Source organism: Petromyzon marinus, chromosome 48 (assembly GCF_048934315.1).
Source record: "Petromyzon marinus isolate PM22_M1 ecotype Great Lakes invasive population chromosome 48, UKy_Petmar_22M1.pri1.0, whole genome shotgun sequence".
Classification (NCBI taxonomy): domain Eukaryota; kingdom Metazoa; phylum Chordata; class Hyperoartia; order Petromyzontiformes; family Petromyzontidae; genus Petromyzon; species Petromyzon marinus.
In genome coordinates this window covers 3,096,549-3,123,597 of record NC_133714.1, presented here as the reverse complement: position 1 = coordinate 3,123,597, position 27,049 = coordinate 3,096,549, and the positions used below count along the sequence as shown (strand labels likewise).

At 47.0% G+C, this 27,049-nt stretch overlaps 1 protein-coding gene and 1 long non-coding RNA gene across 2 annotated transcripts in view; one reads left to right on the top strand and one right to left on the bottom strand.

The window, feature by feature from the left end:
* Nucleotides 1–27,049, top strand: part of LOC116952701 (chemokine-like protein TAFA-1) — a 185,581-nt gene that overhangs the window by 71,830 nt on the left and 86,702 nt on the right. The gene's annotated exons all lie outside the window — the stretch shown is intronic.
* LOC142931074 (uncharacterized) lies at nt 13,530–19,929 on the bottom strand. Its single transcript, XR_012947080.1, has 4 exons — nt 19,654–19,929; nt 17,204–17,465; nt 16,518–16,603; nt 13,530–15,214 (listed from the first exon to the last, which is right to left on the bottom strand). It is a non-coding gene; the product is annotated as an uncharacterized LOC142931074 (long non-coding RNA).

The window sequence follows — 27,049 nt, the reverse complement described above, 5'->3', positions numbered from 1 at the left end:
CGTTTATTGTTAAATTTAAATCACAGTTCCTATTATTACTATTGTTACATTGTTTTTATAGCTTTATTTTGGTGATTCAAAAACATATGGTTAATCTAAATTGTCTTATAGTTGTTGTTGTTGGTTTGCACCACATTGTGATTTTTTCACACAGCGTTTTAATAAGTTTTGTGTGCGTGGAATATTTGCTGGTTTATTCTAGGATGTTTCTGTTACGCGTTGTCGCTTTAAGATGTTCTGTGTTCAAATGTTGTTTGTTGCGGTTGCACCCGACTTAAGAGCCGCATGGCTCACAGGGCTACACCTAATAAATGAAACTTGAAATCTCTGTAAGTAATCCAGAAAGCATCAACACAGCACCCGAGCTAATTTTTTCGCTCCATCTCCTGACGGGTTTCATCTTGGTCTCCTCAGTTTTCAGCCGGGTTAAAGCAAATAAAACTGCACTTGATCATTCTCGAACATCTGCCATCATGTCCCTTCTTGTGAGATTCCCCTTGCCCAAGTCCACTCACGCTTTTCTCTTCACGTTATCAATTAGATCGCCGACCTGCGCGCGTGTCTGTGTACTAACGTTGGGTGTAACTTTACCAGGGCCCCCTAAACTATTGTGGGGTGGCGGTGGTGGAGTGGGGGGGGGGGGCGTTGGGAGACCCAAGATATACCAAGCCGGTGTTAATTTCTCTAAATCTCGTATTTATTTCATATTATGTACACACAAAGCACTGAGGTGCCATCTGTTGAAAGGCACCGGGCAGAGATCGATCTCCCAAGCAAAATGCTGACGGAGGGTGGCGTTTGTACACAGACTGCCCTACATGACATCATCACAACAACAGTTTGGACCTCCACGTGACACCGTTTAAAAGGAGACGACAAGAAATCAGCAATAAAACCGGAGAAAATTATCCGGCTCCTGTGATGGATGCTGCATGTAGGTTGCCATGGCGATGTATTCTAGATTTAAAGCTTTCGTGACTGCAAGGATCCATACTCTTTGGTTCTATTCGGTAAAGTCACGTAGGTAAAAAAATAAACAAGAGGCCGCTTGTGTTGTGGCCGAAACGTCGTGATTTTTGTTGTTTTATTTTTTACCTACGTGACTTTACCGAATAGAACCAAAGCGTATGCCATGGCGATGTACTTAAGTGGTTCATATTCTCGGCCACATCTTTGATTTACGAGAAGACGAAGAAGAAGAAGAAGACATTTTCCAGTCGGGCCTCTGTCCCAGGTACAACATTTGCGAAATCCTCGCCGCCGAGTAAATCTCTCGGCATCGAGTGCAATCTTGGCCTGGGCCAATATGTTCCTTTCAACAGCGGCGAGTGCGGATACGGATAGATAGGGGACATACTCTTTGGTTCTATTCGGTAAAGTCACGTAGGTAAAAAAGAAAACAACAAAAATCACGACGTTTCGGCCACAACACACCCAGCCAACGTGAGTTTGTACGAGGGTCCCAAATGTCTCTCTACAGGCCTGTACATGCACTCGTGCAAGTACAGGCCTGTACATGCACGCATACACGCATGCATACACAACAATGACAACAACAACAACAAAAAACTCCCGGATAGCCACAGCGGCCTGTTGGGGCGAGGGCACCATTGAAGGCCGGAACTGCGCAGGGAGTGGGTGGCGTGACAAACACTCCGCCAGGCTGGTCACCTTTGTCTTCCCCAGCGCTGCATGTTTACAAACGGTACACCGGCCACTGATTTAAAGGCCCCGGGTCAACTCAGGGGAGGGGGTCCCCGGTGCTGGCCGTGAGCGGCAATCGAACTCTGGGACGCCGGGATACGTAGCGCAGCGCTCGAACCCCACTGCGCTCCCGCTTCCCGCGTGAACACGACACACGCGCGCGTGCACTCGCACGCGCAGAGCCGAAGACGAGATGCAGGCAAACACACACGGGCACACGCGCGAGCATTAGCGCACATGCATGCCTGGAAAAGCATGCGTTACACACGCGTGCGCACGATGCGCGCACACTCTCACACACCGCCCCGCCGCTGAGTGGCGGTGACGTCACCGCGGCGCTTGTGCCAGGCTAGGTGCACTTCGAGGCCACCTGAAGTGTCGAAGGCTCGCCGGCAGGAGGTCACGGGGGCAGACCCGGATGCCACGGGTTGACCAACTGAGACGGCCGGCAAAGATGCTCACACGCAGCGTCAACACGCGCATGCACGACGGGCAACGCAGCAAGGGGCCGTCCATAAATGACGTCACGCACCTAGGGGGGGGGGGGCAGACATTTGTGACGATTGTGACGAGGGGGAGGGGGTTTGAGAAATGTGACGTCACATCAAAATGCGCAACTCTAAAAAAATATAGACAACACGCTCTACTTAATTAAATAGACTTTTTAATAAACGTTTTCTCCTACAACGTCAGAGTGCAGCGCCACATTAAATACGCGCTAAAATGACAATAGTTTAAAGCGATTGGAAGCATATCTTATTTTTGGGGGGGGTCGGGGAGGGGGCAGAGCTTTGTGACGTCATATTTGAGGGGGGGTCAAAAACTCGTCCAAAATCGCGTGACGTCATTTATTCACGATCCCCCAAGCGCACCGCCGCGTACGAATGCCGCCGTGTTTTTTTTTTTTTGCGGTGGCACTCGAGGACGACGCAGCTCGCGGCGATGAAGGCGAAACTCGATCGGCAGCAGCAGCAGCCCAGGGCCCCCGACGTTATCCGTGTAAACCCGGTGAAGTGCTGCCAGCATCAGTTCAGCTCATGTCAGCGTGTCAAACTCCACAATAACATTTGGTGGATATCAATGGATCCGAAGAGGTCCACCGCTAGCTAATGTGAAACGCCTACTTGAGTCGTGTCAGGTTACTATCTCTTTGTCGTACCCTGAATGTTGGTGGCCTACGGCCGCTTTATTCCAGCTCCTGCGGATCGCTTCGCGACTTTCCCGTCATCGCCACTGATGTCCCCCGCCCATTGTGTGTCCCCCCTCCAAAATGTATTTTTGGAGCGGGGACGGGAGTGAAAATAATTGTGGGATCAACTTTTGGATCAACTTTTCACCCCCACATCTGTGTGTGTGTTGGGGGGCGCGCGGGGGGGGGGGGGGTTCGCTTTCTATAACTTGAGAAATGTTGGGATTTTTTTTTTTTTTACAAATGCATAGCATATTCAAGGGCACACAATCATGTAGAACTGCAAAGCTTCTGCCCTTCCCAGAACTTGCGCTCTATCCGCATTTGCAGCTGCTCCCGGCGGGAAACACCAACTCCAATGTCAAGCAAAATACACGCGGCTCCATCGAAAGCCACGGAGATTGCTGTCCGGCGCCTCTGGCCTCTGTCACAAGCGACCAGAGTCCAGGCCTACGCTCACTCTCGTCGCTTTCGCACGTCAACACCGGTCACCATCGGGGCCCTCTCGCGAGACCTTCACCAGCGTGATATTAAGTGGGCATTAAGCGGCTCATTCGCACGAGAGGCCCGAGGGCAAAGAGATGCCCCCCCCCCCCCCCCTTTGACGCGCCAGCTGCGTTCTGTTGCTCGAGCGCCCTCCACCCACTTCCCACGGCTCCCCCCCCCCCCCGACTTCCACAATTGTGCTCACGCACTCCCGACCGCCGGGGGTATAAATTTGCTCTCACACGCGCACACGCGCGCGCGCCCGGGGGTTACGTTCCAGCTGCGTAGGTCTAGCCGGAGCACAATGTGATACGGCAGGCTCGCTCGCTCGCTCGCTTGATGCCGCCGCTGTTCGAGTGGGGGATAGGCGTCGCTCCGATTTAAATCGAAGCGTAACTTTGAAGTGGAGACAAGACGTGCCTGCACCACCCCCTCCCCCTCCTCCTCCTCCCCACCGCCCCCACCGCGTGACGTTCGCTCAACGTGCAGGGGGAGCTTCTTTGAGCAGCGAATTCTCTCGGCGGCATGTGCAGCGAAATGTCAGACGTCGCGGCAGACACCCAGTAGCGCGGTGCGACTTCGGAAAAGGAGGCATTGGAGGGTCTGTGCCAGCACAAGCGTGAAAATACTACGCAGTGGCCATGTGTCAACTGTTGGCCGCGATGCACAACGGCAGTGGTCATTAGAACACAACGCCTGGCCTCGGAGATGTGGCTCAGAATCAGAATCTGAACATGTATCCTGGAAAAATCCGATGAGCTGAGAAGTTCTTTTTCACTGATTTACAGTTTGAGGCAGGCCAGAAAGTTACAACAATACAAAAAAACAGAGCAGTGCAAAGTATAGGAAAGATAAACAAACCACAAAAAAATAAGTAAAATAGTTAAAGTATATAAGTACACCAATTCCCTAGATTGGGCAATGCAGCAAAACAAAGCAAGAAGAGTCCCAGACCACACCAAGACAACACACAGTCCCTCAATAAAATTGCACGTAAAAAAATTAACTATCCATACTACATGGGTGAAGGTGAAAGTTACAAACAAATTACATTTGGCCGCGTGGCTTCCGAGGATTAATGTTGGGATTAAGCTCTGAGCCAGCACGGATGAGGTCGCGGGTTTCAATCCAGGCACCCGTCTGGGATTTCACTGGGTTCTCAAAATCCCTTTCTCTAGCGATGTGTGACCTACTGGAGCAAACTTAGTTTCGCAACGGTCAACAAGACGCCTGTACGTTTACGAGTGGTTGCTCATCCATTACTTCCGTTTTCTCTCTCTATATAATTACCTCCATGCTGCTTTATGCACGAATCAGCTTTTATGCCACGTTGTTTTTGTCAGATAACCACATTTTACAAGCACTTGTCATCAAGGGTAGTACTTTCTTCTTCAAGAACATTGCCACACTTGTTTTCAATATCGAATTGAGTTTTTTTCTCTTCAAAATTCACACAGAGCAGGGAGAGAACATACAAACTCCACACACAAAGGTGTCCGACTCTGAAATCGAACCAGATCCTTCTTGCTGTGAGGCACATGAGTTTCCGCTGCACCTCTTCGGGCACTCTCAGCGTTACTGTTCCATCGTCGATTTTATCGTTTTGAGATACCTTTTATGGCATTGGTTTACGAGATCTTGGATAAACATACCACAATCAAATGCATTATCCATAGCCTACAAAAGCAGGCAAATTGGTCATTGACGTTAGTTTCAATTTTGTAGAATTGTATTGATAGTTGGTGTGTAGTCACTGCAAAAAAAAATATTTTCTCAAAAATAAGCTTCTTGTTGTGGTTGGTTGCCCTCTAAAAATTGACCATATTTGGCTTCTCTATGACAATAGTGAGCAGTTTATATATATATATGTGTGTGTGTGTGGGTGTGATGAGGATAAGGGGTCTTGTAATTCATCAAATAAAAAGTGTGTTCCCTTTTTAGATAGAACAATGATTCAGGCCATCGTCCAACATTTCAGGTTCTTCAGTTCTGGGTACACAATTAAGAGATAGGTCCACTAATTTCGATGCAACAGCTGATCATCCTCCTCCGATCATGTCCACACAGTCCATCTGGTCCATGTAACACTACGAAGGCCAGTGATTACCGCTTAAACTCCATCTCACCTGAAAATGTTACTTTTTCCTGGGGTAAATGATAATTGTTTTGCTACGAATATAATTCCCCCACTTGTTTAATAATTCTGGCCCCCCGATTCGCGATGCGCCAATCGCCGACTTTATTTTTTTTTCAATCGCTTGCTGTGACTTCTGCTATCGGTTTTTTTATTGTGGTCATCGAATTCCTTATACGAGCTAGAGGAAAGAAAACATTCCAAAGTGGAGCAGTGCGAGGGAAGAAGCGGAAAGAGAAGTGATGTGACCGGCAGTGTGGTGAGTAAGTGGGTGGCCGCGCGGGTGAGAGGGCGAGTGGGTGGTGTGTTGTGATATTCAGCTTGGTGATTGAACGCGGTGGTGGATGAGATGGAACAGGCATCGTCCTCAGCACGGGTGGAGCAATCAATGAGTGAAGTTCATGGAAACAGTCACCATGTGTGGAGCATCAAAATAAATCATGCCATGCAATCTCTTGTCACCGCATTCACTTATGCGGCAAAGAGACCCACTCATCGCCCAGTGTCGTATTGCAGCAGTTTGATCTTTCCAGTTTGATCTTTCCAGTTTGATCTTTCCAGTTTGATCTTGCCAGTTTGATCTTGCCAGTTTGATCTTGCCAGTTTGATCTTGCCAGTTTGATCTTGCCAGTTTGATCTTGCCAGTTTGATCTTGCCAGTTTGATCTTGCCAGTTTGATCTTGCCAGTTTGATCTTGCCAGTTTGATCTTGCCAGTTTGATCTTGCCAGTTTGGTCTTGCCAGTTTGGTCTTGCCAGTTTGGTCTTGCCAGTTTGGTCTTGCCAGTTTGATCTTGCCAGTTTGATCTTGCCAGTTTGATCTTGCCAGTTTGATCTTGCCAATGCGTCACATGACTCTTGTGACTCTGAGAAGTCTGTACAAACTAAACTATTAAAATGTTACCAGTTAAGGCCCACTGAGCTCTATAGCTCTTTTTTAGAAGCGACCTGGCCACAAAAGATAGCTCAACGAAATGGCTTATCACGTGGAAATGTATTGCAGCCGAATACTTTAAACGCATGTTGTTTATAAATGTGGATGGAAAAACCGGACGAGCCGGAGAAAAAATCTATGCGACCACGGGGAGAACATGGGAATTCCAAATATACAGGCATCCTCAGGGTCGGGATCGAACCTATGACCTCCTGTATACCAGGTGAGGTATTTTCAACAAAGCACTCCATTTGGTAAAAGTACAAACTCACTCAGAGTGATTTGTTGCTCAAATGCGCATTGAAGCAGTGCTCATTCATGTTTACAGCCCTGAGCCAGTGGTGTAAATTCCACATTCCAATGGTGGGGATGAGTCTCTCCGTACCAACCACGGTTGGTTTCCCCACAAAGGTGTACTTAATTTATGACCCCGAAGGGATGATGGGCCGAGTTAATCCGCAACCAATAATTTGACACTCAAAACTTTCTTCACAACTTTCCAATTGCCAACCGCTGAGCCACCTGGCCAGCCAAAGGACACCCTGATGGAATACACGACCCCCAGGAATCACACCAAAAATAAAAAACCACACCTCGAACTCAACCGTCAAAATGTTACCGAATAATCTGTTCAAAATATATCGTGCATTCGATAGAGCACACGAAACAATTGAATCTTGATTTGAGGCTTTCGTGACTGCAGGAATTCATACTCTTTGGTTCTTTCGGTAAAGTCACGTAGATAGAAGATAAAAAAATAAAATTAAAAATAACACATCACGACGTTTCGATCGCAACAAACCACTTGAATTACAAAAAAAAACCCCTACGGGTTTTAGGAGGTGGCGGAGGGGGGTGGGTGGTGTCGATGGGAACCTCACCACAGCATCCCTCGACTCGTCTACAGATAGGGAGGAGGGGGGGTGGGTCCAGGAGGACACGCGAAACGGCAAACTCGGCGTGGTCCATCTCCACATACATCGCTATGCATGTGCTTTCTAAATGTAAACCGCCTCTTACGGGCATCCGTGGCGGAGCGGAGATTGCTCACGCACCACGTGGGGTGGGGTTCATCGCCGGCTCGCGACTCGTGCTCTCCCGATAGGAACGGGGAAGACGCTGCACCGTCGAGCGCGCAGCAAGGGGGCAATCGCGCAGTCGGAGGGCGGCGGAATTGGTGGTGGGGGGGGAGGGGGGTCACTTCATGGTGCAGCCTTTCCATTAAAGCGGCCGTTACGGCCGCACTTTTGTACAAATTGAGACCGTTTCGACGCTCGCGACGCTGACTCAGCGCGCGTACTTCGCGATTGAACGGGGGGGGGGGGGGAGGGAGAAAAATCAGGCACGCGCACGCGATCCTCGAACCGTGTCCCAACGTTTCGCGCTTCCACGCGAGTGTTTCATCGGCGGCGACGACGACGATGATGATGCCACGCGGCAATGATGTCATCGTCCACGTCATCACATTGGCCGAGAAGGCTCAGCCATTATTCACCGTTGTTTTTGGTTCATATCACCAAGCTGTAGGCAACCCTTACATCGATTTGCCTGTATTTTCACTCGCGCAGCTCCGTAATAGCAATCCAACTTCATACTGAGATTACATTTTAATTCTCTATCTTTACCAGGGTTATCATGATCCCATGTTATAGACAGAGAAACGGACAGTCAGACTGACAGACTGACTATCTCCTCCCTGTCTCTCTGCCGCAGCTACTATCACGATCGTGACTCCAATCACTCTCTCAACATCAATCTGTCTGCTCCGTCTCCGTGCTGCAGCTACTATCACGAGTGTGACGACAGCCACACTCTCACCATCAGTCTGTCTCCTCCTCGTCCCTCGGTCACTGCTACTGTCCACCACATTGCCACAGCCACCCTGTGCTCTCACGGCGACGTTGGGACCTCATTCCTTACGTCTTTGCAATATCATACGACCCAACTTAATCTAAGTCTGTTGTCACCTCTCACCTCGACGATCCTCCTAACACCAGCACACTCTGCGTTGCAGCCTCTTGACATTATACGCCTAGGGCTCCTGCTTCGCGACTGCGATTTGAAACAATTATTTGGGCTGATAATATAACACGCGTGATCGGTGTAAGGCCTGGTTTTCGTGTGCTTATTACGGATAAACTTCGAAGTAAAAAAAAAAAGTTAACGTTGCAGCTGTCCAAATTGTTTGGTCACGCGACTGTTAGTGGCAGGGCCTCCACTCGTGGGAGACCAAGACAGTCACTCCAGACCAGAGGTGACCAACCGGCGTCTCCCAGAGCCGCACGCGGATATTGAATACACCACACGTGGCCCTAGCGAAGGGGCATAACGTAGAACACGCTATCGACATAGTAGGAAACAAGAATGAATGTCTCCCGTGCTGTGCTGAAACACTGTCGATATATAATACACTGGCTCTTTGCAGAACTCACGGGTACTTTTTGCTTTCTTGGTGTGTCATAGGTTGGCCACCCCCGTTTTGAACGGTATTTGTAGTTTGCCCTCATCTACGAATGCCAGACGTCTTGGGAGAGGTGGCAGTAGCCACACTTTCTTTTTTGTCCGATGAGCTTTTCAACATTTTACGGAAAGGGTTCGAGGTGGCGCAATGATTTTGTTTGTGTGCAAGTGTCCGCCCGAACAGGAATAATGGCATATTGACAGAATGTGGTCTCATAAATAAGAATGAATGGAAAGTTATCGGACGATGACACTCACTGGCCTTATACCTTCAGGAAATAAATCTGTTTCGGCAAAATGCAACCCAGCTTCACAATTTAAACCCAAGCAGTAAATTAGTAGCATTAAAAAAAATGAGTTTACATTTCAGCTAATCTTTCCCATACTGGGACAAACTTCTTGCTTGCAGCGATTTGATTGATAAAGATGCAGCCCTGCAATGACTTGCTCTCTCCACTGCTGGTGGAAGGGCCTCCACTGGAGACCCAGAGAGCCTCTCTGGATGCTATTTTGGCCTACTCTTCCATGCTGGGCAGGCGTCTTGGTAGAGGTGGGAGTACCCACACTTTACCCCACCATGCGTGATCTACCGATCCACTAACCGCGCTGCTGTCGTTTACACTGCTGCAGAGGCGAGAGCATGTAAGAAGCTCACACCATTGTTTCAACTCCTGCACCAGGAAATCGAATAGAATCATTGACCCCGGGATTGCAAATTCAGCATGATGACCATAATACCATGGCGGCAATTCTTGTTTATTATAAGCACGGGCAATTTTGTTTGAAGACTTAATTATTATTTTTCTTCGTGGCTTTTTGCGTGTGTGTATTTAAAAGCGATCGATATCGATGACCATTATGGATAAGCCATACATCTTGAGCACTAATGCAATCATATGGGTCTACTTAAGCATGAGAGCTGAAATTTAAAACTAACAGCACATGCAATAGCAAGGGGGGAAATAAACTGGATGAAATGTACAGCAATTTTCAAGATGAATAAGAAAAGTAATAATTGTGCCATTTACATGCTTTATAAATCCAACTTGTATTACATTGTACAATTATTATTGTTATATTTCACAGAATTTCCATTACACGCTTACAATTTACTCTAGTGGTGGGGATGTATGACTTTAATCCGTTGACTTTCGTAGATTGGATTAGTAGTTTATGGAGACATATATGTATGTTGAACTTCTTTCGCACCGTACGTAGCCAAACCGTGATAATCGAAGGTGCGTGATGGCACCATAGTGTGCGTGTGACACACCATGCATGGCAAAAGAGTGGCATCTAGAGGAAACAGTACAGAAAGTAGATCACTGACCTATCTGTGCGGTATAATACCTTCTTCGTTCGCATTGGTTTTCAACAAGCAAACCTCTTGCTTTCAAAGATGAAATACAAATGTATAAAAAATATACATTGTAAAAAATCGCCAAACATCTCAAACCAGGACCCTCCTCCTGAGTCTTGCATCGACGCGAGGCTCTCAGAGGCAAAGCCAAAAGGTTAACATCCATTTCTTGATGGGAAAAGCTCAAAACGAATTGCCTTGGTAACTTCCCACCCCAAATTTTATGGCGAAATTGGCACATGTTCGCACGAAATAATGTATTTACATTTTGCCACAGAATACCGGTCACCACTGGTGAGAATAACAAGTAACAGTGGTCATGTATTTGCCATGATCCACCCTCAACTGCAATGGATTGCAGGTGTGTGTGCCGCCAAGTCTGGCTTCCACACACTAGTTCTGTGGTGACATCTTCCTCGTAATTCGCTCACGGGACTGCATGAGGCTCTGCTGACTGTGGGAGTCCATGAGCGGCATGTGTTTGTTTGTCTTGTGACAAAGCTCCAATAACGTGTGGTAGAGATGCCCAAGCGAGCGTGGGATGTTGTGAGTAGTTCAGAGCCATGAGGGAAAATGCCACATTCTTGTGGCAGATGAAGTCTATCCATTAGGAATGATGGGCTGAACTGAGCACTGACCAAGGTTTGAATTCACAAAGCAGTCCGTCTCATGGCCAATCGATCAGAATTGAGGGGTGGGGAGCGGCGTTAAAATCGAGGAGAAACTAAATGCGGTGGCTTTCCGCTGCAAGTGAACTCAAGGTATGAACACACCAATCTATCTGGGAGTCCAAAACGGGCCCAAACCGGGACTTCCACACCATTTGCGGGCACAGCTCAAATTCCTTTCAAAATGCCGAGCAAATTGGGTGACTATACGTGAGGCCACCGCCACTCCACCGTGTCCGATTAGGATAGACGCAGGCCGCACGTGGTGCAGGCTGCATTCCTGCGCTCTCCCCCTCCTCCTCCCCTGGGTTTTATACAAAATCCGCTCTCTTCTCAACTATTGAACGACGGGTTAAGGCGCTGAGGGCTAACACACTTGAATTGAGCCCATCTATACTATCGCAATAACACAAAATATTCAAGTGAAAAACACATGAATGAATGCACGTACGTAGAACTTCTTTCGCACCGCATGTATCCAACCATGATAATTAGTTTTCAATCCAGATGACTTAAAAGTGAACAGCTCCAGCGGTCTCCTAACATCGGAAGGAGGAAGAACGTTCCATAGAGCCGAAGAAGCGCAATCTGAAAGCGACCGTCTTTGCTCGACGGCCAGCCAAAAGCCCCTGCTGCTGTAAGGACGACCGGGGTTTGCGTGATGATGGTCTCTAGCTCCTTGATGACATGGACTGCAGATTGGGTGCCAATGGAATTAAGCTTCGCCGATTATGAAGGTTGTAATTAATGAATGAATGCCCTCCGAGCCCCTTTTCCAGCGCGAAGGGTTCAGCGGCGAACGCCAGGTGCCGACACAGAATCAGAATCTGTATGAACAGTGGAGGAATCCGATGAGCTGTGAAGCTCTTTTTCACGGATGTCTAATTGGGGGCGGGTCAGAACGTTTCAACAACCGTACAAAAAAACACGAAATGACTGCACAGTATAGGAAACAAATCACTTAATTTTTTTTTTTACAAATACAACAACAACAATATACACACGAATAAATATAAACTATTTCTATCCTACCAGAGACATTAGCGGCATAGCCCGCCGGCTGCGACTTGAGGGCAAATCCCGCATCGATCTACGGTGCTCAGACCCCCTCCCCCCCTGCCATCACTACTCCCTCCACTACCCCCTCCCCATACCCCTCTGTTGTTGACTTTCTTCAGATCATTTTGGATTTATTGAGTTTACCGTTCAGTTTCACAGCGGGGTGAAGTGAGAGAGAGAAAACAAAAAAATACGTGGAGGAAGAATCTTTTTTTTTTTTTACTCGACGGGGTAGATATATACGAGCATAAAAATACGGAGGCAGGCAGGGAGCGAGAGAGCGACAGGCGGAATCAACTGTGGGCGACGAGACGGTACCATAGCGGAGACGCTGAGAGCGGGAGCGGAGAATGTTCGAGAGGTGACCGCGGCCCAATGTTGCTGATGCCACCGTTTTAATTGCATCCTTCCTCTTGCTAAGATCCACGTGGCAGTTGCGTTGTTCACAGCACCAGGCCGTTCCCCGCAACGACCCCTCTCTCTCGCATTCCCATCGCCGGCACCGCCGTCTGCCTGCACACGAGTGGGGTCGTCGCCCCCTCTATATATATACACACAGTATCCGTTTGATGTCTGCGTAACTTCATTTTGAAGGAGCTCTCGGTGGGGTAACTTGGCCCACTCTTCTACACCGGCCAGTAAGCACCCACACTTACGCGCGACCTGCCAATTGGCCCATTGAGATGTGTGTGCATCGATATGCCGCACAGTGGAGAGGTGCGTGGGGCGGTGGGGTCACGGCAGGAGGAGTGGTGGGGACCTAGGAAACTTGAACCATCGCTTCAAATGTCGCGTCGCGATGTGGAATCAAACCGGCTGAGGTTGGGATGATTACAAGTCCGGTGCTTGTGCTTAGTTTGTTGTCCTTCCCCCGCATCTCCGATGAGCACGGTCTGGCTACGTGCGGTGCGAAAGAAGTTCAAAACACTGTCCATACATTCCTTCTAGATTTGAAGTTTTCGTGACTGCAAGGAATCATACTCTTTGTTGTTTTTTTCGGTAAAAAAAATCATGACGTTTTCGGGCGCAACACAAGCGTCCGTCTTCAGGTGGGGACGACGCAGAGGAAAGCACAACCGCTTAAGTGTGTCTGAGAGATGGCTGTGACACAGTCTGAAGACGGACACACCTGAAGACGGACGCTTGTGTTGCGCCCGAAACGTCGTGATTTAATTTAGTTGTTTTCATTTATTTATTTATTACCTACGTGACTTTACCGAAAAAAAACAAAGGAGTACTGTCCATACAGCGCGCTAACCGTTACATCGCATCAGCGTCCCTTCGTTTATATGTTAGTGACATCGAAATTACTCCTGCCTCTACCCTCTTAATCCTGCCAGCTGGCCCTCAACGTGCACGCTGAACACCATACTCTCCCAAAGTGCTTTGCATAAGTCCATGAGAGACTCGTCCCGGTGATGCAATTAGTCGTGTGGAGGAGAGCGAAAGGGAGACCAAGGGTTAGAAATTGGATTTTATCAGCTTGTCTTCATACTAGTCACGCAGAAAGGGATCGAGACACGAATTAGGAGCCAAATGAAAGGATTCCAACAATTTTTGTGCAAGACCAACACAGATTTCTGTGGAATATAACACATCTCAGTAATCACTGTAACATTTATCCACCACTCATCGTTATAATTAGGCACTCACTTTGTAAAAGGCTCATTACAAAAAAATATTGTTTTTAACTTCATCGGTTCAAACTTTTAAAATACGAAAAAAAAGCACGTGACCTACTAAACTGCTACAAACGTAACTTTTTTTAAATATTTTAACCAGGAAAGGTCCACGGAGCTATAAAGCTCTTTGTCAGAAGCGACCCGGTCGCAAATGACAGCACAACGCAGCCGCTTATCGCGTGGAAATATATAGCAGACAAATACTCGAAACACGTGGACGGTAAACCCGAGGAGCCTGGGAAAAATCCACACGGCCACAGGGAGAGATACATGCAAACTCCAAATACACAGGCATAGCCAGGTTCGGGATGGAACCCCAACGACCTCCCGCATACCAGGCGAAGTAGTTAACATCAGCTCGAGGGGGAAGCGAAAAGCAGCTCCAACGCGCGGCATAAATCGGTCCCTTTGGTTCAACATCGGGACCACGCAGAGTTTTTCAACGCTTGCAATGCAAAGGCCTGCCAATCCTCTTCCACGACACTGCACCGTAGGACGCACAAGGGCACGTTATAATGAGGTCATAGAAAAATGCCACTCGTATGGGGAAGCGTTGTGTGATCTCGAGAAGAGACAGCCGTTTTTATTCTACTCAGATATCGGTTTTGCTGAAGAGACGTACGGGAGTGTACTCGCGAAACGGAAACACGCCTCACACCTTTTGATTTTCGCAGCCCAAACATATGTTCTCTGGCCGTTGCAATGAACATGTGTGGACTTGTCGGTTTACAAAGGAAACGTGCGTGAACTTGTCGGTTTACAAAAGAAATGCGTGGACTTGTCATTTCGCAAAAAGGAGCATGTGTGGACTTGTCGGTTTACGAAAAAAAAAGCAGCGGGGATCTCCTGCTCAAATGAGCATGGAGGTGGGTGCTGATGTCCTGTTTTATACCCTGAGGCTAGCAGCGAGCCTCTCCACGAAGCCAACCGATGGTGATCACGATTATCTGAACCGCTCCTGCGCCTCCCCGATGTCGACTCGTCCTCAAATGAGTACCCGGGGTGGTGCGTAAACCATCACCACCTGGGGTGACAAGGATGGCCACTCACCCCCTCGCGTACTCTGTCGGCCAACATAGGTATCCGTGAACAGCACTTGCCCTAACGCTCTGCTCAGGCCTATACGGGGGATATTTGTCTTTAGGGGGGGGGGTGGGGGGAAGGGTCTACGCATGCGAATAATGAAGATAACATTTGAAAATTGGAAGCTTTGTGAGTAAGAGCTTAAACGTAACTGGCTGCTGGTAGGTTCGTAATGCCTGCATCGAAGATACGAATTAACGCAGCATGCCACATCACAGGCCTTAATTTAAAAAGTAAACCTCCCACTGATACGCTTACCCAATCATTCCCCCACCACCCCAGCACGATTGTCGAAGCCCCGAAATCGTTCCCTCGTTTGAAGCTGCTCGTGCCGCGTGCACGCCGAGAGTGGCGACGCGCGCGCTTCGAGTCCAGTGCCTTTGGATTCGCAGTCGGTGGATCGCACCGAGATCGCCGTGAAGACGACTCCAGCGGGGAAAAGGACGCCAGGGGTGGCCTGCAGAGGACAGCACGACAAGTAGTTTGGTGGTCCGCTCGTGCGGTTGCGGGCTTTCGAGGGGTGGACGGAGCGACTGACTGCGCAGGCGTTGCAGCTGCACCGGGAAGCAGGGACCAGAGGTGCCCCAGGGGCTGGACGGCAGTTCGCTTCTGAAATAGAAACTAATAGCTCAGTGGGGCTATACCTGGAAATATTCAAAAATATGGTTCGGTTTTATTTGTAATTTTTTTTTAAGTGATTTGTTTACCTTTCCTATACTGTGCACTCCTATCGTGTTTTTTTTTGTATTGCTCGTTGTTGTCACGTTCTACCCCATCCCGACTGGGCATCTGTGAAAAAGAGCTTCAAAGCTCATCGCATTCCTCCAGTTTCAATACATTTTCTGATTATAATTCTGGCATTGGATAAGAGACCCCCGGTTAATTCCTCGCACCAGGGATCAATGCCAACCACTAATGCCGACAAATAACGGAGAAACACCGATTGTATGTAATGAACGATAGCCATCTCGTGCAACTCCGTGGAGTTAGAAAGCTCTCTACGCGACTCCCATCACAGCCTCTATCCTCGTGTGCCCCTATCTTCCCTAGTGTTCTGATAGCATGCCACGTCTTCCCCCGTCTTCCGATAGCATGCCACGTCTGCACAGCCAACAGCTTTCCCCAGACGTGCTCACTCACAGTTCTCTGTCCACCTACTTCTTCAGCTACTCATTTTATTTTACCAGGTAAGGGCCACTGTAGATTTTTTTTCCAGAAGAAACCTGGCCACAAATGATAGCTCAGTGAAGTGGCTTATCACGTGGACATGTATAGCAGCCAAATACTCTAAACGGGTGATGCTGATTCCAAATGTGGAGGGACAAACCAGAGAACCCCAAGAAAAATCCACGCGACCACGGGGAGAGAGAGAGAGAGAGACGCAAACTCCAAACATACAGCAGGCGTCAGGGTCAGGATCGAACCCACGCACTACGGCATACCAGGAGAGGCATTTAACATCTCGCCACCGCAGCACCATCGAACCTCCCATCGAACCTTTATTACGCACACCTTACTCCGTCAACTCTAACGTTAATTACGAATTCTCTCGTACACGGCGGGGCCTTCATGCACGCGCCTGTAATCCAGCGGCGAGGGTTGTCGATTCGCACGGATGTTGCGAAGCTCACTTCCCGCGGGAGTCATGGAGGTTGTCATACCCTGGCTTGCCACGTGAAGGTGGTACAGCAACGGGTGAACTAATCTGTTCCACCAGAACGGGATCGAGCGTTGCTCCCCCCCCCCCGACCCCTTCTCACCTCTCACATGCGTGGGTTTTCTTTGGGTGCTCCCGCTGGGCCACGTCACTGTCCCAGCCGTCCCGTATTTTACACACAAAGGGCACCTGTGGAAGAGGGTTAATAACTGGGAGGGGGAGATTTTTCAGAGAGGGGCATTTGCTTCAGATTCATCCCCGATGCTCGCTGGGTTATTGCTGGGAAATCCGCTTTAATGTTAGACTTTGCATTTAAGCCATTCCTCCAGAGCACAGGGTTCTGCGGTTAGACCACTTGTATATTGCCATCAAACTCAGCCGCTCCCCCCCCCCCCCAGCATCAATAGAATTCCAGTTTATTTAAGTGTGGTATTCGCCGTATATAAACGCTTACACTCGTATCGGGAATGCCGTTCGCAAAGCCGGCCGAAGTTTCCTCAAATCTAAAATCATCATTACTCTACGGTTTCACCTCAATCGAGAAATAAAGAGGCGCACGCATGTTAGAGGACATACGCAGATACAAAACTTAATTTCTAGCTATTGGAAACAGTTAGTCGACTTGTGAGGTGACCGGGGGGGGGGACACGTCAAGGCAGAAGTGATCACGACCGATGGTACAGACACAGAGAGGCAGCCAAGCAAAGGATGCATCCGAGACAGAGCACGTCCATGGCGGAGATGGAGCGATGAAATTAATTCATGTGCACGTGCAAGGCGAATCAATACTTTTCAGGATCGTGAGAGTTTCTCAGTGGCTTGGGGAGGCCTTCATCCAGCGCTCGATTGAACATGGCCGGTGGCGACGAAGGACGACGACGACTTTTGTAACATTGGGCAGCGACATCTCTCCGTTTAACTTGAGCTCAAGCGGGCCCCTTAGAAAACTCCCTCGCTGCAATTCTTCCACCGCCGTCGCTGGTTTGTCTCTTTTGTTTATTTTCTTCACCCTCTTCGTTTCGGCATCGCACTCGCAAAGAGTGCGACGCCGCTGCGGACGATAAATCAACACATCACGGGGGGGGGGGGGGGGGGGTGGCAGGGAGAGAGAGAGAGAGATGGGAGGGGGGGGGGTAATGCTTTTAAAAAAATTAATCGCACTCCGCGTAATGTACCCCACGAGCCAGAGCCGTGCAGGAAGCGGCCGTTTATAAACGACAAACGCGCGCCGTTGACAAAGCGGCGCAGACACTGCGGCATCAAAAGCGCATTAAATTTGCAAAACATGTGCAATTACTGTTGATCTCCACTCATTCACGAACAACAAGAGAGTCAATGGGTTCGCGGTGGTGGGGGTGATAAGGAGAGGGCTGCCGGTAAAGAAATCGGAGCTATAAACTCAAAGACTCTACGTCCAAAACAAAAAAAATGACGCATTGGCTTGGGCCCTTCTGCTTAATGTGCCGCCCGGCAATACATCACAGCCGTCGGCAAGTCGGGAGACAATCGAGGCACCGTCCCTCTAAGTAGGCTTCTTTTATACCGCGGGGTCCGTTGCCGACGTTATGAGCTCATGCCAAATTTACACTCGACGGCCTATTGATTAAGGTAATCTGGCCGCGTTGTAATCTTAAGTTGCAGTTTTAAGCGCGGAGACGAAAATAATGCACTGCCATTGTAGCCTATCAACTGCAACCTCTGCATGTTAGCCATCAACATTATTATTATTATTTGTAAGTGGAGAGAGGGGGGGGTGTTTCCTTCTCACCGTGGACAAATTAAGACCCATGAATCACATCTCGATGCTTCCTCGGTGCAATGATAGGCCAGCTGGACTTGCCCGATCTCCGCGCGTGGCAAGTTGAAGCAATGGGGCACTCGGCAGGTCGTGCCATACACTGGGCTAAAGTGTGGGTAAACTTCCAAACTCGCGCACGACGTCTGCCCAGTATGGAAGAGTAGGCCTAAGGAGGCACCTTGTACCAGCAGTGGAGAGAGCAAGTAATTGCAGGGCTGCACACCGGTGGGCTAAAGTAGTGAACTATTTGTCTTTTGTCAACGTGACACTTTTTTTCTGATTGGCCGTGTCGGGTGGTGGAGGGTTACGACACAATTATAAATGACGCGATCTAACTCAGAAACCTTTATTATGAATAATATTGGTCGCGAAAGCCTCCTCCTCCTACTACTACGTGTTAAACTGCACCTTTACCTCCACCGATCGTATCACTACGAGCAGAAAGTTTGTTCCAGTATGGGGAATATAATCTGTCGCGTAAGCTCAGACATTTACAACATTTTTATTCATTTGCTGCTTGGGTTAAATATGTGAAGCTAGGTAGCAGTAATGGCTCTGTTTAAAATGTAGGCTTTCGCGACCAATATTCATAAGAGTTTTTGGGATTTTGGGTTATGCAATCTAACCAAAAACACTCTATATACTCTATAATATTTTCATTACTTGAAGTTTCAAGGCCAATACGTGTCATTGTGCTATAACTTTCCGATCATTCAGATTACATTGAGACCATATTTGTCACTTTTTTTATAATTTCTGCTTGGGCAGACACTTGCGTCACAAACAGAAACATTGAACCAAATCTTAACTCTATGAATGTTGAAAAACTCTGAGAAATAACCGGAGTGTTGGCTGGAAACAAATAAGAGTGGTAATATGCGCAAAAATTCAGATTTTCAGTCCAAAAACGGTCAAAGAAGAACCAAATAGTCCATCCTCCCATCTTGCCTTGCATGTCACGTGACATTACGATACTGTACAATGCAAGCAACTCTGGTGCATATTGACAAAAGAACCCACATTTGCCAATATGCCATTATTTCTATTTGGGTAGAAACTTGCTCGCAGACAAAAGCACGCTTAATCAAATCCCCATTCTAACAAGAGGACCACGCAGCACTTTAAGAAGTCATCTCTCAGTCACATGGCAGCTTTATCGCTTATCAAGAGCACTCGTCCTTGTGCATTATGCAAAAACCATCAACAGTTCCTGAAGAACTGCATTCTGTTGCTTCCAAATGTAAATGTGACTAACTAATGAGTGCTTGAGAAACTATTGATGTTTTTTTTTGTATACTGCACGAGGCTGGGTGCTTAATGTCCACGTCTCAGTGTGTTGCTTGAAACGAATGGTTTTCTGGCTGGCACTGATCATGGGTTTTCTCATAACTTACATATCTGATTGGCTATTTTGCTGGCGCCCTTCAAGCAGCTTGCTTACCTCAGCCACAAGGCAGCTGCTGTAATTTCCATTGGTCATCTGCGGTCCACTCTGTGTAGTCCTGAACCAGGGTTGGAAGTTCCACCTTACAATGACAGGAGCCAGTTTTTTCCTTAACACAACAACCACTGCTGACGTTATGTAAACGACAGGCACATTCGCAACTGTGACTTGCGAGTATGATTTGGCAACTGATTTCACAACTGGAAATGTCGAAGTTGAATTATATTATTCCTTTGTTTGTTTCATTATTTGCTATCATTATGATTATTTTCTTTTCCATTCTGTTGTTTTGTTCAAGTTTACGTACGGATTGGTTAATTTATATACCAATGTAACTACATCTGTAATGTTAAGCCAATACCGACCCCAGCTTGGCCTGGATATCTGTGAATAAACGCTTCTTAGGCCATCAGACTCTGCCGGTTTAAATAATGTCTCTGACTACGTCAACCACTGCTAAAACCAAGCCGTACTTTCATTTTATTATGATGGTGCTAATAATGATTATGATGATACAGTACTCCCATTTTAATTATGATTTCAAATGTATTGCAGGTATTTTGTTTATGTAATTTTTCAATTGTGCATCCTTAAGTATATGCAATTGTTTGTCGGGCTATTAGTCAAGACAAATACGAGCCTGTGGCCTCCGCTTGCCTGCGTGAAAACAGTGGGACAATGTCCTTTACCCAAACCTGGCCCCAGCCTGGCTCAAGAACTCGATATAGAACAGGAATAAAACAACGTAAAATGTATTCAGGGTCGCAAGTCATAAACCAATTATTTGTGTCTGGCTGAAGGGAATTTTAAATTGTTTTCTATAAAGTGGGAGAGTGTGCATCTAGAAGCATTATATATGTTTTGGTGTTTAAGTGCACATAGATTACAAAAGATAAATAAATGTGCCTTGCTTGTCTTGCAGCGGCAAATAATGAGCCAGTACATCAACCTTAACATAATACCAAATGGGTAGTATTTGTACATTGTGTAATCAACAAACGATTCAGGCGCACAATTATGTAACAGTGTGGAGGCCGAGTGCTTATGCTACACTTGTTAATATGAAAAAAACGACGTTAAATTATCAGCAAGCTTCAGCCACTATAGGACATGAATGGTTTTGCATTTAATCATTCATCAGTTAATACGAGGACACTCCATCAAAGGAATTAACATTTGTGAAAGGCATCAAGGTTTGGCTGTTTAACCGACAAGACTGATTACGTCTCTCCTGTGACTTTATTAAGCGAATGGGAGATGTATATTAACTCCTCATTCAGTGAATCATCATTAATAAATAACAACGAAGCCATGATGATTTCATGACAAATCAATACGAAACATGTATCATCATCCGGTGGCCAATTATAGAAATCCTAATCGTCAAAAATAACATCATCATCAACATGATCAGCAAATACAAATTAACGTCAATATCTAGTCATCACTCAATCTTCACCATAATCGTAATTTAATTCACAACATTCATCAGCATGCGATAATACGTTGAACCATAATAGCCAACTCATCAAATCCAATAATCATCATCATTATCATCATAATCCAGCTATTACGAATGCTTTCATTATATATCAGCGCCACCACAACTGTACATACAGTACCAATAACATGCTTCGTACTGTCTCAAGGTGAACCGAATATAATTTAAACAAGTTAAACAGTCAGGAGCACCGTCAGGGAAATACATAAATAAAGCCTCACTCCCAACAGAGGATTTACTTGAGAATTAATCGTCCTGGAGATATTTGGCCAGTCCGAGAGATTTTGTTATTGAGCTGTACTGGGATATTTTCTGGAGGCACCGGGATTAACACCTCCTAAGTCTTATAGAAGGCAGCCACAAGGTCCCTAATGTCCATAGTTAGAAGAGAGCCTTATTGATGGGTGTCTGATCCATAAAACTGTACCTCGAGCAGCACAATACCCACTAGGAGCATGATTGGGGACTTAACGATGGTCATTTCAAAAGCACGGAAACTAGCATGGCTGAGATTCTGGATTGTGACCAAGGCTGCCAGCCATCTGCGATTAAAAAAAAAGATCATAACGTGTTGAGAGCTCATTTTCTCAGCCCAGTCACCAATATATAAAAAAAGTGTCAAACGAGCATTATGTAATGAGTGTTTCGGGCAGTGGAAGAAATTTCACATTTCTCTTGTGAGTGCGAGTCGATCCATAGCTAAACCACTGATAATATCCCAACGAGTGGTCTCCCTAACCGGGGAGATGGAGCAATGAAATTAGGTCGCGTGCAGGCGCTGGGTGGTTCGTTATACACCGCGGGACCACAAGACGTGACGGCGGCCCGCATTGGGGAGGCCTTGATCCAGCAGTGGATTGACCATGGCTAATGATGATTGTGAGAGTGATGGTTCATTATGAGAAGGGCTTAACCACAGCGCCACACAGCCTGTATTGTTAATCACACCTCGCTGATTTACATTTTTACTTTCCTGCATACGTGGCATGGCTGTGGTTTTACGCTTTAATATCAGAAGGCTGAGAAGAATAATGGCATTTGTTGGTTGGATTGTGTCATCAGTCTTGGCATTTTAATTAAATTGTCCCTTTTGAAGGGTTGAACCTTAAATGATTTTTACTTTAACATTTCTGATACAATATCCTGTTTCTAACTGTACCGGGCTTGTTTAAAGTTTAATTTCAAATCATATGCCGTATGTTATTTTATTATCTTGCATGTTATTACCGTAATATTGTTTTTTTTTGTAACTAATTACACCCTTATGATACATTTTTACAGCAAAATTATTCAAATAAAACTGGACATTAAATAATTTGAGTTTTTTTTTCTTGCAAAATGCAGACCGGCTTAAAACGACGCTGAAATCATAATTCCGGGGAAACCTCATGAAATATTAACAATCTGGAAACGGCTTAAAATAGCACGGGGAATTTTGTCCTTCGAAAGCCATTGCAAATAATGAAACTGACAACGATTAGTGTTTAAAAATCCCCAAAATAAGGCCCACGGTGTCTACGTGAAAAAGAGTACTGGACTTGCAATCGGGCGAGTACGAGTTCGGGTCCCATTCAGCGGTCAACTCGGCCCGTCATCCCCCCACACTCGGTACAATCGAACACTTCTACCGCGTGGGGGTTTTTTTGCGGTTGCGCTTCCGTGCAGCTTCTTCCGATGCGCGTTCAGTTCGTGCCGCGTGTCGATCGGCTGCATTGTTCGATGTTTCGCTCTGAGCCCTGGGAGCTTCTTCGGACATCATGCCGGAAACAATGCACGGAATAACCCCCCCCCTCCCCCCACACCATAAAACACAACGGGAGAGCTAATTGGGCACCGCTTTGTCAACGGCAGCTGTTGTTTAGAAATAATGTGTAATTTGTGTACCAGCGATTTAGGAGCCACCAATGCAAGAAAATTCACTGCACCATTCCCATTTGGCGAGAGAGAAACAGGACTTGGGTTCACTGGTGTAGTATTTTAACCAGATCCATGTGCTACATCCAGTCATTGAAGTAATCAATTACTTCACTGGTTATGGCCAGATTTCCTGGCTAATCGGGGGGGGGGGGGGGGGCGGAATCTCCCACGTGTGCCGCTGGACGACAGGTGGCGATGGCCACGATGACCAAGGCTCTTCGACGTCATCAGCATCATCAGCCGCGTCACACTAGGCGTGGCTTGTGCAGGGGGTTTCCTGCCTTCGGTAGGCAGGTTGTAGGGGGCGACCGCCATTTTTTAAAGGGGCCCTACCAATCGACCACGAAAAAAAGTTATTGATTTAATCGATTAATCGTCCCAGCTCTGATTCAAACGTTTCCATCATCTGTCAGCTGTTAGAGTGAACCGCATGTAGCGCGTGTTTCAACAACATTCATAGTAAATGCCGTCGATATTTTGACCATTTCTATTCAAGCTATTGGTATTCTTGAAGGAATGAAAATGAATTTTTGCCTTAACTGGCCATCAGTAAAAGGTGACGGAAAAAATATCTCTTAACACTTTAATATATATTGAATAAAAGTCCTGTGTAAGTACATCACAGCGGGATTGTTTTACAACGAATTAACCTTTGTTAAATTGCCATATTTTTTCCCTGTCTGCTTAAGGCAATTTCGCAACAACAAAAAGTCAGAAAAAAATCAATGTTTGAAATAAAACGCAATAATTTCAACCACTCAACCCCACCGTTAAATGTTACTTGTCAACACAAAGAGCGAGGATTATAATTATGGAACAGTGGGGCCTTGCAGAGGGCTGGGTTTGGCGCAAAGCACGCATAACAGAACGTATTTCAATTTCGCGGTTGGAACGCACCACACCGGGAATCCCCGCACGTTCCGGGGATGAGAAATCGCTCAAGAGGAGAATGGTCGATGGCACACACAAAAAAAACGGAGCTGCAAAGTAATTTTCCTTGAATAATAAAGCCTGCCATGATTACATTTCCCCCTCATACACTTAGCATTCTTAACAAGCCTGTCTTAGCTTTGGCACTTTGTAATGTACAGCCACTAAAATCTCACAACATACAGCGAGCCTGATTCACATTGCATATTTGGGCCGTCATCGCACCCCGTTTTAACGGAACAAAACGGCCGTTGACATGGAATCTTGATCGTATGTATATACAGCATATGTATGTTGTTGAACTTCTTTCGCACCGTACGTAGCCAACCGTGCTAATCGGAGGCGCGGGAGATTCCACGCAGGGGTGGATTCCTGCCCTGGTGCAATGGTCCGCACACTGGACTTGCAATCCAGAGGTCGCCTGTTCGATCTCCCGGTGCGGCAGTTGAAGCAACGATGCAAGTTTACTCAAAGTCGCCCCCTGCCACTGCTCACAAAGCAGTAGAAATGGACACTCCACAGTCAGGTGATCAGCATAGATCGCCTACGGTGGGGTAAAGTGCGGGTTACTCTCACGGAGATGTTTGGCCAGCGTAAAATTAGAGACTCGGAATTGCCCTAAAACAAATGTTAAGGTTATTTTTATTCTACCATTTAAAGCACACTGAGCTATATAGCTCTTTCTCAGAAGCAACCTGGCCATGAATGATAGCTCAAAGAAGTGGCTTATCACTTGGAAATGTATAGCAGCCAAATGCTCTGAATGCATGTTGATTCTAAATGTGGAGGTACAAACTGGAGAACCTGGAGAATAATCCACGCTAATCACGGGGAAAACGTGCAAACTCCAAATATACAGGCGTCAGGGTCAGGATCAAACCCACAACCTCATGCATACCAGGCGAGGTAGTGAATATCTCGCCACCGTGGCACTATGATGCCCCTCTCTCTCACAGAGCTGCCTCTACTGAAGGCCCTTCGGTCAGCAGTGGCATGACTGAGTAATTGTAGGGCTGCATCTTTACCTTCATATCCACAAATGGGGTATTCATTGTGGGCCCTTTCCTCAAACTGCTGATCACTTGCTGCTAACAGGCCACAGTCCGCAAGGGTGAGATGGCCAAAGTGGGCCGTGTTTAAGGTGGAGCTGAGGCTAGAGAATTTCAGCCCAATTCCACACCCACCTAGTCGTGAAAACAACTGAACACAACAAAGCTCGTCAGTTGATGTCTCAGTGAGCGCGCGTCTGACAAAACACGCTCTGGAAACTCCGCCACCACGACTGCTCACACTTCCTCGACCGCTGTCCCAATGCAGTGGAAAGCCACCAACGCCGACGTGGTCCAGACAACGCGGTGAGACAAGACCTCCGAGCCAGATATGTAACACCTCGGAGCAACACGAACGAGAGCTCTGAGAAGAACACTGATACATGTGTGCGTGCGTTCAAAAAGCAGTGGCTTAGCAGCAAGGATATATATTTGTTATCAGCCGTTTAGAATATAGCCCATATATTTAGCCCCAACCGTAACCCTTACATTATTTCCAACCTAACCATTTCATTAACACGCAGCCTTGGCCTTTACAATATCAGCAAACGTAATCTATAAATTAACCCACAGGCTCAGCTCCCTAACCTTTGCTGTATCACCAGCGCCAAGCCTTGTCCCGAGTGCAACGACCCCCGCAAAGGGAAACCTGGCATCAAAGTCACCGCTAATCGTAAAAATTGTCAACGGAAGCAACGAAGTGCTAACCACACACCGTCTCCCCCCTCACCTTAAACTGTCAGCGCAGAAACGCACACGCGGTCAAAATCTCTCGCCCTGTTCATCGTTACCACTGCCTTGTGAAAAATAAAATAAACGTATAAAAAATAAAAGAGGTGCACACGATATCTCAACAAGACCCGTCACTCGTGACGCCAGCTCGTTCTATGTTTTTGTTGCTGTAACGGTGTTGATGGCGAGCCTCCGTAGATTAGAGTTTAATTATATGGGCTTGTACGCAACTGCCAACACGGTCGCTTCGTTTCCATTCGACAGCCAAATGCGTCAGCGTATTCTCGGGATCATGACTCGCCCACCTATTCACGCACTCGCCCACTAAATCACTGAACCCACCTCATGCACACTCACCAACACACTCACCACAGGTCACAACAACACACTCACACCCACCCACGCACGCACACACTTACCAACTCACTCACTCACGCAGGTCAAAACACAACACACCCAATCACTCACCCACTCATTCGCTAACCCACTCACCTACTCACTGCAGGTCACAACAGCACACTTCATACACTCAATCACTCATTCACCACCCCCCCCCCACCCCGCCTCCTTGTAGTTTGAAGGAAAAGCTTAGGGGGCATCTTATAATCTGCCAGCCTTGAAAGGTGCTCACGAACTACACTTGATACAACAGTCTGTGATGGCTACATGGGGGATCTTTGTATTTGTATAACAGCAATGGCAGTGGGGTGCGTATCACAATCCGAAGCGTCTTATCATCTGGGGAATACGATATATTGTATTTATGTTATTATTCACTACAACATTGTGCGAGTTTTGGTACCAAACTTTCATGTATAAAGAACCTTACACCAAACAATTCGTTGTTCGAATGGGCTTATTTTTTACGACGCATGCTCAGCTCTTGCGAAATTGAACCGCATTGGCACTTAACTTAAAACATTTTATGGTCAACTTTGCTGCAATCTGAGTACAGGCTGTCGATGCAAGTTTGACGTCAGTCACGTGCTCTGGCATTTTCTACAACGCATTAAAACATTATCGAGGTGTTTTTGGGTTAGATCGCGTAAATATATACATGTGTCGTTAAACCCGCCACCACCCGACACAGCCAATCAGTAAGGTTCGTCACGTGAACAGAACGTGATCACATCGTTACGAGTACAGCAACACCGGCGTGTTGGAGATTAAGCCCACAAGAAACAAGCATTGAAACAGGCGGCTCATTTTTTTTCTTTAGACATTTACCACCACCGCATCGAGAGGCAACACGCAGATCAAAGCC